Source organism: Pongo abelii, chromosome 17 (genome assembly GCF_028885655.2).
Source record: "Pongo abelii isolate AG06213 chromosome 17, NHGRI_mPonAbe1-v2.0_pri, whole genome shotgun sequence".
Taxonomy (NCBI): domain Eukaryota; kingdom Metazoa; phylum Chordata; class Mammalia; order Primates; family Hominidae; genus Pongo; species Pongo abelii.
In genome coordinates, this window is record NC_072002.2 from 79,172,543 (window position 1) to 79,188,368 (window position 15,826).

Consider the following 15,826-nt stretch of genomic DNA (forward strand, 5'->3'; position numbering starts at 1 on the left):
AAAGCAAAAGAGAGGGGAGGGTGGTGCCAAAGTCTTATTAACAATCAGCTTTTGGGGAAACTTATAGAGCAAGAAGTCACTCACTGCCTCCCTATCCCACCAAGGGAGGGCATTAATCTATTCATGAGGGATCTGGCCCCCCACCATCATTCACACACCCTATTGGGCACCATTTCTAACATTAGGATTTTTTTTTCTTTAAATTTATTTTTACAGAGAGCATCTTGCTTTGTCTCTCAGGCTGGAGTGCAGTGGTGGGATCATAGCTCACTGTAACCTCAAACTGCTGGGCTCAAGCAATCCTCCCACTTCAGCCTCCAGAGTAGCTAGGACTACAGAAGCACACCCCCATGCCCAGCTAATTTATTTATTTTTATTATTATTATTATTCTTTATAGAGACAGAGTCTCACACTGTCACCCAGGCTGGAGTGCACTGGTATGAACATAGCTCATTGCAGCCCTGACCTCCTGGGCTCAAGTGATCTTCCTGCCTCAGCCCCCCAATTAGCTGGAACTACAGGTGCATGCTACCATACCTGGCTGTTTTATAGTTTTTTGTAGAAATGGGGTTTTGCAGTGTTTCCCAGGCTGGTCTCAAACTCCTGGCCTCAAGTGATCCGTCCGCCTTTGCCTCCCAAAGCACTGGGATTCGAGGGATGAGCCACTGCGCTTGGCCAGGAATCAAATTTTAACATGAGATACGGATGTGTCAAATATTCGAACCATAGCAAATTGTATCTTTTATCATGTCCTTTACTAAGATAAAAAACTGGTAAAAAACAAGTAAGTTGTGTGAGCTGCTCTAACAAATTAACTGAACCCAAGAATGGGGTCATGGAAACCTCTGATTTGTTATACAAGTAAGGCAGAGTTGGGGGTAAGCTGGGAACCTACTTCTTGTGATTTGTAGTTGAAATTGTGGCAGAGGGGCAGTCATATGAGATTGAGCCTTTAACCTGTGGGGTGTCTGCACAAACTCAGATTAGTGTTGGAATTGAATCAAACTGGGACACCCAGTTGGTATCTCAAAATTATTTGATGTGGAGAAAAATCCCCACACATATGGCCACAGAAGTATTCTGCAGTGAATGTTGAACATATAGGAGGGGAAACTGTTTTTTCTCTCTATACACCAAGGCATGGCCTACTCATGGCAGTAACAGAAGCAAAATAGAACAAAAGAAACCAAACAAGGCCACTGCGATCTACACTCTGACAACACATTGCATTTCTGCCTTTTTTTTATTGGTCAAAGCAAGCCACAGAAACAGTCTATAGTGTTCCCCACCTGAGTCCCAGTGCTCATGTGGGAGACTGCTCCTGTTCTGTCTTCAGTCCTGGATGACCAGACCGTTTTCTACCTTCTATTCTTTTATTCCTTTTTATTTCAGTTCAGTTCAATTCTGATCAACATAATTGCGTTGATCCCCTACTATGCACCCCAGCCCACCCTGCAGGGAGCACTGGGAATACAACACATGAAAACAAACTCAGAAGCTCCCCTCTAATATGCCTCGACGGGTCATGGTAATATAATGCAGCCGCTGTTGTAATCAGAGAGCATGTGGGGCGCAATGGGAACATCCAGATAGGTGCTCAGCACGGGTTGGGCACAGAGCAGCCTTTGGGAAGTGACTTTGTAGAGACTTGAAGGAGTTTGAGTTAGCAAGGTGAAAATAAAAAGTGAAAAGATTTTCTAGGCACAAGAAACTGTGACTAAAGAAGATGGCCATGGAACAATGTGCAGCATGGCAGGAATGAAAGATAATTCATGATCACTAAAACATGAATCAGAAAATAAATTGGTTACAATGTTCTGTTTCCTCTGTCTTGATGGCCGTGAAGGAAAAAAACAAAAAAACCCACAAAACCACCCAACCTGAAATGGTTCCATGGGTAACAGGGAGAAAAATATAATATAATATATGACAATAAAAATAATAAAACAACCTTACCCCTCTCCTCTCTCTGAGGAGTATCCTGACATTCTCCACTTGAAATTCCCCCTTTCTCCTGGTTCTACCCTCATTATGTAACAGAGGGCAGTAACCAAGGTGGTGAGAACTGTTAAGAGAGTGAAACCAAGATCCAGGAAGCTTGGAGAAGAAACAAACAGGAAAGCAGCCGGTGTAGATGAGGGCTTTGGAGAGTTTCAGGGGTGGGATGTGGCTGTGAGATAATCAGAGTTCTAATGTGGCAAGGGCAGCAATGGGGCTGGGATTTTCAATGAGGTTTTATGGTATATTATTCTTGTCTCCCCTGTCCAAACACTCATTAGAATGTTTTTGTGAGATTACAAAAAAAAGAAAATTAGGGTTTTCTTCTAGACTGCTTTTCCTGGTAATACAACTCTCTCTTATATTTCCAGATACATATTTTTGTATATATTTAAAATGATTAGGAGTGGTTGTGTGAAAATCTAGTTTCCACATTTTCCCCAAGTAATACTGGTATTCTTTACTGCAATGGGAATGTCCATTCAAGAGTCAAGTTCTTTTTCAGAACTAGGTTAAAAAAAAGTTTCCAATAATTTTAGCAAATATTTCTGATTTGTCTTCAAAGTTGATTAAAAGAAATGTATCTAAGTCATCAAAATGCTTTGTACATCAGAACCTAAAAGAGAAGGAAAGACATTCCCCTCCCTATAGATATAAATACCAATCCACATATTTGAGCTCCATTCTGCTTCAATGAACTGAAAATTGCATATACTATGTTGAATTGCATTCAAAGCGTTGAATCATTTTCTCAACATCAATACATCTTCAAAGAAACTGACATGGGAAAAAATCAGACTTTTGAAAGTCATTGAATTTCAATCAGCATTTCATTACACAAATTTCAAATGTGGGAGCAATTATGTCTAAGTTTTCTTGGAATTGAGTTTTATCAGAGAAGTACAAATGATTATATATAGTCTTCAACTATCTCATGGCCTTTAAGGAAACTTAATCCCCGTCTGAAGTATTCATATTTAGTTCTGACTGCTACTCTTCCTGTGGACTTTCTGAAGGAACTATTCCTTCCTCTTCACAGACACAAACCCGTTCACTACTTGTCTGTTTTTCTTCTTAATATTTTAAAGGGAATCTGTGATTTATCAGTTACATATACTTCAAAGTTAATTTCAAATAACATTCCTGTGAAATCTAATAACTACCTTTTTTCCATTTGCTCTTCATATTTGTATAGATTCTGAGAGGAATTGCTGAAAAGGATGGGGAATCTGAGCTACATATGCATAGCATTGATTTCAGTGAGAAAACTACACATTTTTCACCATATTAAAAAAAATCTGTTCTTGAATCTTGATGATAGTTGCATAGTTTTTAAATTACCCCGACAGAAAAATTATGTCAAAGATGAACCTAAACAAAACGGTGAGTAGCATGTATTTAAATGTCTCGTGGGAGTGAAGACTACCCAAGGATTGTCTAGATAGTCAGCCCAAACATTTATGGCTTTGTGGGGCATGTGGTAATTTTGTATCTAACCCAGGAATCTCACCACTCCATAAATACTCAAGCTTCTAAAACACACTTTGAACCAGTCATAACATCTTACTGCTCTCCATCAATTATGAGTTAAATAAATTTTTTTTACATGTGATCATTTTGTATTTGTGTGAGAGACATGATTTTTTTTCCTGAAAATTATACTTAAACTTTCCAATTCCCCAAGACAGTCAGAATCTTTGATAAAGATAAGACAAAGATAATGATCCAAATAAAATTTTCTGCAAAAAGGAAGATTTAAAATTGAGCGGAAATTTTAGATCAGTCCTTGAACAGGTAGAATATTAATATGTAAGCAAGAGAATTTGATCTGATCTGGGCATTGTCAGTAACAAATTTTTTAAGTTTTAAGAAGCAATTCAATTATTCCAGAATTTCTCATTTCTTTAAAAAGGAAGCTATCTAATACATGGAGTTCTGCATTTCAAGGAATGAAATTGCCTTGCTCAAATAGAGGCATGTATATGTAAATATAAAGCATAGTGGAAGCGGAACTTGATGGGCAATAAGTAAAATGCTAAAAATAAAGGAACAAAAGTGTGTTTTTCAAAGTGAGTTCTAATTTGTTGGATGCCATCTTTAAATGCTTAAGTTACAAAAACAAACTCAAAGGGAAAACAAAAGTAAATTGTGATGGTTATCTTCCATTTTTAAAGATTTTAATTTAACTTTCAAATAACATGAAAACTTTTCCCAGATAATAGTTTATCTTTTTAACAGAAGTTTGATATTGCAGCAATAAGTCTGTGAAAGAAGCTTTTCCATTTGACCAAAAATTAATTTTATTTCCTATGTATCTTTGGCAATAAGAGGACACCTCATGATTTGTGGATATTATGTCATGTGTTTTGTGACATTTGATAAGAACATGACACTAGGCTTGGTGAACATTTAAAGTAGTTTCCATCCGGATGCGTAGCCCACGGGGTGAATTCCTGATGCACAGGGCTAGTGTATGAGATCAACTCAGCAATGTGTAATTAGTGTGTTTCAATAAAGAGCATGTCTCCTTGTGAAGCACGGGGAATTGAAAGCACCCATGATTTAAATTTTTATTTATTTCTGCCTTCATTATTTTATTACTATTAGTCTTTTAAAGATATAAATCACAAGTGATTTATATATAAAACCATTCTACTTTTAAATTTTTATTTATTTTTGCTTTTATTATTTGATTACCACTAGTCTTTTAAAAAATATAAAAGTAGAGTGGTCATTTGCATATTCTTAGATTTACTAGTATTATAACGTACTTGCATCAAGCAAGTTATGTTTCAAGAAAAATGTTCAGGCCGGGTGCGGTGGTTCACGTCTGTAATCCCAGCGCTTTGGGAGGCTGAGGCGGGTGGATCACGAGGTCAGGAGATCGAGACCATCCTGGCTAACATGGTGAAACCCCATCTCTACTAAAAATACAAAAAATTAGCCGGGCGTGGTGGCAGGTGCCTGTAGTCCCAGCTACTCGGGAGGCTAAGGCAGGAGAATGGCGTGAACCCGGGAGGCGGAGCTTGCAGTGAGCCAAGATCGCACCACTGCACTTTAGCCTGGGCAACAGAGCAAGACTCTGTCTCAAAAAAAAAAAAAAAAAAAAAAAAGGAATAACAATGTTCATTCTATTCTTGAGTGTCTGAAAATACCTCTCTGTTACATTCATGCATGCAAAATCATCTGGCTGGGATAGCATTTTTTACCTCTAAATTGAATGTGTGGTGTGATGGCCTGCTGGCATTATATGTTATAAAGAAGTGTTAAGCAACAAATGTTTTGAAAACTGCTGTGGCAGCACTATTGATCTAGATGCAAGAGACTTAGAGCATAGGTAACTTTGAATGCCTGTTTTTTCAAATAAGTTTTTCGGCCAGGCATGGTGGCTCATGCCTGCAATCCCAGCACTTTGGGAGGCCGAGGTAGGTGAATCACTTGAGGTCAGGAGTTCGAGACCAGCCTGGCCAACATGGTGAAACCCCGTCTCTACTAAAAATACCAAAAAATTAGTTGGGCATAGTGGCAGGCGCCTGTAATCCCAGCTACTCAGGAGGCTGAGACAGGAGAATCATTTGAACCCTGGAGGCAGAGATTGCTTTGAGCCGAGATGCACCATTGCACTCCAGCCTGGGCAACAAGAGCGAAACTCCATCTCAAAAATAAAATAAAATAAGTTTTTCATTTGCTGAATGAAACAATTGTGCTAAATGATCCCCACAGAACATTTCAATTTCCAAATTTTATATTTTATGACCATATTTTATGTAGCTCCAGAATGCATTGCAAATCGTAGGTATTAAGTAGATGTTTAGTAAATAATGAATAGATATTGAGGAGAAGTTCTTCTTTGGGAAGACCTGTGTTTTGCTTTGCCCACTTGATTGTTGTGTAGAATTATTTTCTTTTGGGGCACAGAAAGATTATATTGCATTTTCTCTTTCTTTTAAAATTTTATTTCATTGTGGTAAGAACATTTATCATAAGATCTACTCTCCAAGAAGTTAAGTTCACGATACACTATTGTTGACAATAGGTACAATGATCTACAGTAGATCTCTAGAGCTTATTTATCTTGCTTAACTAAAACTTTGTGCCCATTAATTAGTAAGGCCTCATTTCCCCTTCCTCTAGCCCTTGGCAACTACCATTCCACACTTTGATTCTATGAATTTGACTATATATGATAATTCCCGTAAGTGGAATCATGCAGTGTTTGTCCTTCTGTGGCAAGCTTATTTCACTTAGCAAGTGAAATAAGGTTCATCATGCTGTTATTATTTCAGAACTCTTTTTGTAAGACTAAATAGTATTTCCTTATGTGTATATACCACATTTTCTTTATCAATTTATCCATGTACAGTTGTTTATACATCTTGGCTATGGTAAATACTGCTGCAATAAATACTGCTGCAAGATCAATTAAGATCTTGGTTTTAATACTTTTAGATAGATGCAAATAAGTAAGATTGCCGGATCATATGGTAGTTCTATTTTTAATTTTTTTGAGAAACATCCATATTATTTTCCACAGTGGCTGCACTATTTTATATTCCCACCAACGGTGTCCAAGGATTCTAATTTTTGTACATTCTTGTCAACACTTTTTTTCTCTTTTTTTGATAATAGCCATTCTTACGTGTGAAGTAATATCTCATTGTGTCTCAATTTGCATTTCCATGATAACTAATGGTGTTTTTCATTTGTCTCTTGGCCATTTGTATGCCTTTAGAAAAATGTCTATATGTCTTAACTCACTTTTAATTGAGTTATTAACTTTATTATTGATATTATGGGAATTTCTTATATATTTTAAAGATTAACCCCTTATCGGATACACAGTTTTCAAATATTTTCTCCCATTCTGTAGGTTGCTTTTTCAATCTCTTGATTATTTTGCAAATAGCTAAATCAAGCTTGAGAAGCAAGGACAAACCTGAAGGAATTATACTTCCTGATTTCAAACTATAATAGAAGTCTATAGTTATCAAAACATTATGATACTAGCATAGAGATGGACATATAGACCAATGGAACAGGATAAAGAGTGCAGAAATAAACCCACGTTTATATGGTGAACTGATCTTCAACAAGGATGCCAAGAATACACAATGGAGAAAGAATAGTGTCTTCAACAAATGGTGTTAGGAAAACTGGATATCCACACGCAAAAGAATGAAATTTGATTCTTATCTTACACCATACACAAAAACTAACTCAAAATAGATTGAAGACTTAAATGTAAAACCTCTACAAGGAAAACCAGAGAAATGCTCTGTGACATTGGTCTTGGCAATAATGTCATAGATATGACACCAAAAGCACAGACAACACAACCAAAATAAGCAAGCAGGACTACATCATACTAGAAAGTTTCTGCATGGCAAAGGAAATAATCAACAGAATGCATGGCAGAATTTCATCTTTTGAAATCAAAAGATCATAATCTTGTGCTTTGAAATGCAAGAACATCAAACTGTATAAGAAATGCTTACTGATGTTAAAATATGGGCCAATGTATTTCAACATATGAGGAATACTTTTGGAAAATTCTTATCAATATTCAGGAGACTTTATTTTTTGATAACATATAGATTAAATTAAAAAAAAAGAAGTAAAACTGAAAAGCACTTGTATTTTCTATTCCTTCAACTTATACACTAGATGAGGGCATGTCATTAGGCAGTTGAGGTAAACTCCAATTCTGCCACTTAAAAATAAGACTATTTAACTTCTCTGAACCTTTGTTTCTTCCTCTATGATCTAGAGATAAGAAAACCTGCTTGTGATTAATATACATTCAGATGAAGATTAAAAGGTGGGCGGATCACGAGGTCAGGAGATCGAGACCATCCTGGCTAACACGATGAAACCCCATCTCTACTAAAAATACAAAAAATTAGCCAGGCGTGGTGGCAGGCGCCTGTAGTCCCAGCTACTCGGGAGGCTGAGGCAGGAGAATGGCGTGAACCCGGGAGGCGGAGCTTGCAGTGAGCCGAGATGGCGCCACTGCACTCCAGCCTGGGTGACAAAGCGAGACTCTGTCTCAAAAAAAAAAAAAAAAAGGCAGCATCAGGTACATATTAGGAATATAAGAGGTACTTAATAATTACATTTACAAATTCGGTAAGGGGATAGCAGAGGTATTATCATCAACATCTAATAGATTAAAAAAATGGAAATCACGAGTGGTTTTGAGATTTTCAGAAAAAATGTTATAATAGTATAAAACCCCGACAATGACTGGAGCACATGTTTCTTGATTCCAAGGCTTGAATGCTTCATTTTCCTATAAAGTATGGGAGGTTATTGTTGGGTATAGGCGGGTATTTTTTACATTTATTTGTTCAAATGTATTCAGATGTCACAAGAGAGATTTTGACTATCAAATTGAAGTGAAAGTTCAATACTTTTATCATTATAATTGCATTTTATTCTGGATAATGTAAAACATACTTACAAAAATAGAATAATCACATATTTGAACTCATAAAGAGCAAGGTCAAAGCAGAATACCAAATATTTTGAGTCAAATATTAACAATATATCAAAAGCTAAGATAAATAGGAGAAATATTTAAAGCAACAAATAATATACAGGAAATTCTTTCATGAATATGCTTCTATATAGAAAATTAAAGTAGATGGCATAAATTTTACATGCTCAATAAAAAAGTAAACCTAAATGGAAACTTTTATAGCCTACAGATTTTAAAAATAAAGAAGCAACTTAGGTTATATCTAAAAAATAAATAATACACATAAAAGAACAAAGCAAAAAATGTACAAACCTGGCCCAAGGTACTTTGTCTAACAGTAAAAGACTTCATTTTAGAAAATATAAAAATCTCTTTCATTATTTAAATTCTTGGTTTCTTTGGGTTTTTATGTGTAATCTGTTACTAGTTACAAAGTCCCCCCAAACAATGATAATAACAATAATAAAAACCCTTGATGAAAATTAAAGTATACATTGAAAAATTTTATAAGTACATACCTCCAATATATATTTTGCTGGGGAGGTAGATTTCAGTTTATATAGCCTGTACATTGTTGTCAACACAAATAACAACAAGGCTGAAGTGAAGCAACGAATCTGTCTACAAGATCACAAATAAAATATAAACAGTAGGAGGTCTCATAGCTATTTAAGGAACTTCATGGGCTTTGAAAGCCTTTCCACGTAAATCATGGTGTTTTGTCTCCCAAATGCTCTAAAATTATTTTTTAAATGTCAGCAATTTCACAAATGTTTTATTAACAAAATATACTTTAAGTATATGCTATTTTCTGAAGCAACAATTGGATGATGTTTCTTATAAGCGTCCATAAACAGTTGGAACTTATTGCCAATTAAAGACAGAAAAAGTGCCTGAGTCAAGGATATGATGATGTTACTCACATAGGTACTACTACAAGAGATTAATTTATATCACTTTGAAAAGACCATGTGCTAAAGCTATGTCAAATCTGTCAACTGGGCACAGTGTGGAGAGTGAAAAGAATTCTGTGTTAACAGCCTGGGATGCAGGGTCAAATTTTCCTTGGCTGTACTGCCCGTATAACCTTAAGCAGGATGGTTACGGTTTCAAGAGAACTGTTTTGGTTACCTGAAAGGCAAGCCCCCAGATAATCCCTTGAGGTGCCTTTGCTGTTTTGCTCTGTGATTCTATCGTTTTGCTCTCATTTTCCTAGTCTGAAGGATTAGACATTTCCTAACTGAGAAAGCATGAAACATCTGCTGTACACCTTCCTTTGTTTTGTCTTTGGGTTATCTTTCATGTCTGTGAGAAACCAAGTCCAACATATTTTATATGTGGAAGAGAGATCTCTATGCCATCTTTTTGGTTCCCAGAAAATGCCTAGGAACCCAGGTGCTGGAAAAAACAAAAATCACGTGAAAAGCTATTTTGTAATACAGTAAGAATTTCTACTTCAAGTTGGGTTTATGACATGCCAGTCCATAATCTACAAGCAAAGAAGATGATGAAATAAGCCTTACAGATGGATTCTAGCAAGAAAACTCTGAAGTTGCCATTGGAAAGCAAAAGATACATTATGAGGCAAGTTCCACAATTATAAATTAGATGGAAACCACTCTTCTCCAGCCTTGGAAAGAACCACAATGTGAGAAGCTCAGATTTATAAATGATCGAGTTTATGAATAAAATATAAAATTTTTTCCTTTCAAATAGATAGTTATTACACAGCTATAAGCCTTGGTAAACATTTAATTTGTTTAATATAAGATTCTTTTAAAAATTTGAAGATGACAAAGATAACTTTAAATTCCTTTAATAATTAGATAATAGAATCTATGAGCTAGAAAAAACTTCATAAAGCATTATGAAGTACGAGTTGATAAATTTTAGAGCTTGTTCAGGTTATAATATTCATCTTGTTTCAAAATTTCCTGCACACCCTCAGTGTTGCTGCTACTGAACAAAATTTCAGACTTTTGCCTAATAAAATTTTTTCTTAGCAAGATTTTTGTTCTGCTATTGGGCTCAAATTCTGTATGATCCAGTATGATTAGTTCCTTGTATCTTTATTTAGGTGACTTGCAAAAGAGCTAGTTGATATGTTCTATGGACCAAACCTTTATAAATCTGAAGACCATAATGAAAATTAATGAAAATAGTGTGCCTTCATGTGTTCCTTACAACTGAATGCAAGAAAATGCACATATTTTCCCATTATCCAAGCAGTTTTTTTTTTTTTTTTTTTTTTTTTTGAGACAGAGTCTTGCTCTGTTGCCCAGGCTGGAGTGCAGTGGCACTATCTCAGTTCACCGCAGCCTCCACCTCCCAGGTTGAAGCAATTCTCCTGCCTCAGTCTTTTGAGTAGCTGGGATTACAGGCACATGCCACCACGCCCAGCTAATTTTTATATTTTTGGTAGAGACGAGTTTTTACCATGTTGGCCAGGCTGGTCTGGAACTCCTGACCTCTGGTGTTCCTCATGTTTTGGTATCCCAAAATGCTGGAATTACAGGTGTGAACCACTGTGCCCAGCCCCAAGTAGTTCTTGAAGACAGAAATTGTGCAGAAAAAAAAATGATGACTTTTGAGAGTCAAATGAATGGTTATTGGTCATCAGCTGTTGTAAATGGAGCAAAGGGTGAGAGAAAAATAATAGATTTGCCGTTTGACTCATATAAGAATGCAGCTATTGCATATCAGAGAGAAATATTACAAAATCAAATCCAAATGTTTGGTAAATATAGAAGGGATATAGTGGCATGGAAGTGTGTTGCTAAGTGAGATTAACTCAGTGTTCAGCACACAGTGCTGACTAAGAATTGGGTTGTGATGTCAGATTGCTTTCACTCAAATCCTCATTCCACTATTTATTAATTATAGAATCTTTGGTAAAATAGTGTAGTCATCCTTTTATGTGAGGTTTAGCTTTCCATGGTTTCAGTTACCTGCAATCAACATGGTCCTAAAATATTAACTAGAAAATTCTATAAAGAAACATTTTCTAAGTTTTAAATTACATTCCATTCTGAGTATTATGATGAAATCTCATACTATCTTGCTCTGTCTTACCCAGGACAAAAATCATTCCTTCGTCCAGTATATCCATACCATAGATGCAACCTTCCTGTCAGTCACTTGGTAGTCCTCTGGGTTATCAGATGGACTTGTATAGTATCACAGTGCTTGTGTTAAAGTAACCCTTATTTTACTTAATAATGGTTCCAAAGTGCAAGAGTGGTGATGCTGGCAAATCGGATATGCCAAGGAGAAGCAGTAAAGTGTTCCTTTAAGTACAAAGGTGAGTTCTCAATAAAGAAAAAAAAGTTACATGCTGAAGTTGCTAAGATCTATAATAAGAACAAATCGTCTATCAATAATATTGTGAAGAACGACAAGAAATTTGTGCTAGTTTTGCTGTCACATCTCAAACTGCAAAACTTGTGGCCAAAGTAAGCAATAAGTAGTTAAGATGAAAAAGGGATTATATTTGTGGGTAGAAGACATGAACACAAAAATATCTCAATTGATGGCAACGTGTTGCACCAGAAAGCATCGAGCCTTTATGGAAACCTTAGCAAAGGATTCCCTGAAACAAGTGATGCCAAGCCATTTACTGCAAGCAAAGAATGGTTACACTGATTCAGGAATACAGAAGGTCAATAGTAGCCTAATGCTATGTCACAATGCCTGTCATTCACTTCACTTCCTCTCATCACATAGGCAATATATCATCTTATATCATCCTAAGAAGAAGGATGGGGGTAGTACAATAAGATATTTTAAGAGAGAAAGACATAGAGAGTAAGAGAGAAACAGAACACATTCGTGTAACTTTTATTGTAGTACATTGTTATAATTGTTCTATTATTATTTATTGTTAACCTCTTGCTGTGCCTAATTTATAAATTAAACTTTATCTTAGATATGTATGTATAGGAAAAGATATATATAGGGTTTAGTCCTATCTGTTGTTTCATGCATCCACTGGGGATCTTGGTGCATATTCCCTTCAGATAAGGGGAAACTACCGTAATATGAATTTTAAGACTCAGTTTCCTTATGTGCATAATGGAGACAATATATACCTCATAAATGAGACAATGCATATAAATTGCTTAATATCATGCTGGGCACAAAGTAAAAGCCCAAGAGATATTAGCGTAGCCAAGAACACTCTTAGTGCTTTATCTCATGTGTCGTCAGCAATACAATGAGTTAGGTACTTTTGTCATCCTCCCCATATTATCAGTGAGGAAACCAGGCCAGCGAGAGGTTAAGAACTTGCTCAAGGTAACAACAATAGCCCTTGGAGGGGTTTAGATTCTAATCCATCATTCTAGGTACATATTAATCATTGCTATGTGGCCCACAGAAGCCACATACTCAAATGCCTGCAAGGGCCTGTTGGTAAGACAAATAACTGAAATAACCAGTACAAGTCAATAGAAAATGAGTGCATTCACTTTTTACATTTTTTGATATTGTGCTGGTCCGGCAAAGAAATTTCTGAGGCCAAATTTAGTCTGCGGCTTATTTGCAGTCCCTGCCCATCAAAGTATCTGAAGGTAAATTTACACCCTGGCTATGCTGGTGTTTGCATACTAATGGAATGGTTGGTTTTCCTCCATTTCCCTAAGTGTCCATAAGTGTGGAAAATAAAGGAAAGAAAATCTTAGCACTGAGTAAGTGATATGGAACATTCACTTTCCAGGGAGTACTTATTGTCCTTCTTTAGTAATGAGTGGGCTCTTTCTTTATTTTAATATGCTTGATCAACTGTATAACACAGAGGCAGGCATTTTGCAGGTCTTTAAGGTGAAATGGATGTGTGACTGTTCAAAAATAAATTAATGAGAAGTAGAATGAATAGATTTATTTTTGGACTGACTGACTGAGGGATTTTCCCAGTACTTCTGAAAACATATCAATTTCTAATAGGATTTTAGAGAAAGTTAATTGGAGACTTAGAATTACTGCACTGGATTGTGGACCTTATTCTTCCTTGAGTCATTTTGTGAGTTAAGACAAATTTCTTAACATCTTTGGTCTATTTCCTCAGCTATAATTAAAATGGTCTGAAGAGGATAGTCTTTAGATTTTCTTCGATTCTAAAATGTCTCTATGTCCATGCTTTTACCTTAATCTTCATCCTTTATCAAAATTCACCTTATGGTGACAAGTACACTTTTGGGTGCCTTTGGTATAAATCAAGTTGTGAGAGTTAAATATTTAGAAGAAATAATTTAAATGGTGACATTGTATCAAGCTTGATTAAATCTTGAAATACATCTGTCCTGAGTGTTGTGTTGTGCTGACTCATTTAAAATATTCTAGGTAAATACTATGATGTGCAAATATATGGAAAAATTATCCATAATCTGTATTAAAAATATAGTCTATTTTGTTGATTTATAGAATTATGTTTAAAGACAGGTGGCATGATCTTTTAGGAGTTAAGCAACAGATCTACTGCTCTCGAATACTGCGCAAAACCCAGCAAGTTCAACAGTCCTTACTCTATTCTGTTAGTTCAGTCCTTGAGGTCAAGAACTTGTTTTGCACAGTATTCATCTGAGAGCAGTTGATTTGTTGTTTAACTCCTAAAAGATCATGCCACCTGTCTTTAAAAGTTAAAGACAGGTGGCATGATGTACATTTGGTGTGGTGTGTGGTGCTGTACATTTCCGCTTCTGGAAGGACCCTATTTCCTTCCCCACTTAACTAAACAGCTTGCTCAGCTTGCCTAAAGAACTTGGTGGTGCCCATTTTGAACCAGCCTTCATAGAAGGTGTTACTTACATCAGAGAACAATGAAGAAGACCTTTTCTGAACTGTAAATAGGCTGCAGCACTGTGGCTATTTGCTAATAAAGGGCTTTAGATTAGTGCTGTTACTAATTTAGTGTGATTATTTTGCATAAGACTTGCTTTCATTGTCAAACACCATCTTACAGCAATGACATGAGAGTGCAGCATATTGCTGTGAAGTACAGCCACTGAAGGCTAATAATATTTACTGAAGGTTCTGACCATCAAATTGGGTTAAGTCAGTTTAAGACAGTGACAAAATCAAATACATTACCTGGAGAACTCAGAGTTGCATATGACCACTTGAGATTAGAATCAAGGGAAATAGAAGCTAGATCTTTCCTTGGGTAGATAAATAAGACAAGCTGCTGTCAATGATATAAAAAGAAGATAAAGAAAGATATACATTAAAGACTTAATGTGAGTATCCTTTTTCCTGACTCATTCAGGGTAGGGTGGGACCCAATGAGGTTGTTGTAATAGATCTGACTAGGCTGAAATAGAGATATTTGTGGTCTTCTATGTTATTCTTAATTTCTTAATTATTCTTGATGAACTTAAATGATATATTTCTGAAGTTAAGTTCTCAATTCATTCATGTATTTAAAAATATATGTTGTGTGCCTACTTTTCTAAGGTCTAGGGATCAGAAATTAATAGACAAAAATTCCTGACCTCATCGACCATGTACTTTAATATGGCTACGAAGGCAAAACATACATACATACCTAATATGTTAGATGGTGATGAGTGTTACAGAGAAAAATAAAGCAAAGAGAGAAGGTAGGGAGTGTTGTGGGAAGGGGTAGCTTCACGTAATTTTTAGCAGTATAGTCAGGGAAGAGCTAACTGCTATACTGACATTTGAGCAGAGGTCTGATGAACGTGAGAGAACAAGCTTTGTGAATGAGGGGCGTTCCAAGAAGAAATAGCTGGTGTGCAGTGAAGGCACAGAGGTGGAATCTCAGTAGCAAGTCCTGTATAACTGGAGCTGAGTGAGAGGAGAAGGGTCATAGGAGATTAGATGGAGATGGGGGACCAAATTGTGTGGAACCTTGTAGACGCTTTTGATGATTTTGGATCTTATTTTGCATGAAAAGGGAACCTACTAGATTATTTTGAGCAGAGGAGTGAGCTATTTCCATTCATATTTAACAAGGGCATTCTGGTTGTTAGATTGTGAATAAATAGATGGAAGGGGAGTAAGGGCAGAAGCAGGGAGATTAGTCTAGGAGGCTATAGTGGTTCACCTGGAAAATCATGGTGGCTCGGACCAAGGAGCAATGGAGGGTGTGAGAAGGGCTTGGACACAATGTATATTTAGAGGGCGAAGTTGTGAGGATGGGTTGACAGATCAGATGCGGTCTGTGCAAGAGTGAAAGGAGCTAAAGATGACTCCGAAAGCTGTTGTCAGAGCACATGCAAGGTTGGAATTGCTGTTATGTAAATAAGGAGGAAACTTTAGGAGAATCAGATCTTGGGGGAAGCTAAGAGCTTAGTTTTCAACACATTAAGTTGTCAGTGCCTAATAGACGTGCA

The 15,826-nt window shown here is 36.3% G+C and overlaps 1 long non-coding RNA gene across 1 annotated transcript in view; it reads left to right on the forward strand.

Annotated features, from left to right (window-relative positions):
* Positions 1-15,826, forward strand: part of LOC134760359 (uncharacterized) — a 335,124-nt gene that overhangs the window by 202,026 nt on the left and 117,272 nt on the right. Inside the window, exon 5 of the long non-coding RNA XR_010137687.1 lies at positions 3,195-3,382. This is a non-coding gene — a long non-coding RNA (uncharacterized LOC134760359). The remainder of the gene's footprint in view (positions 1-3,194; positions 3,383-15,826) is intronic.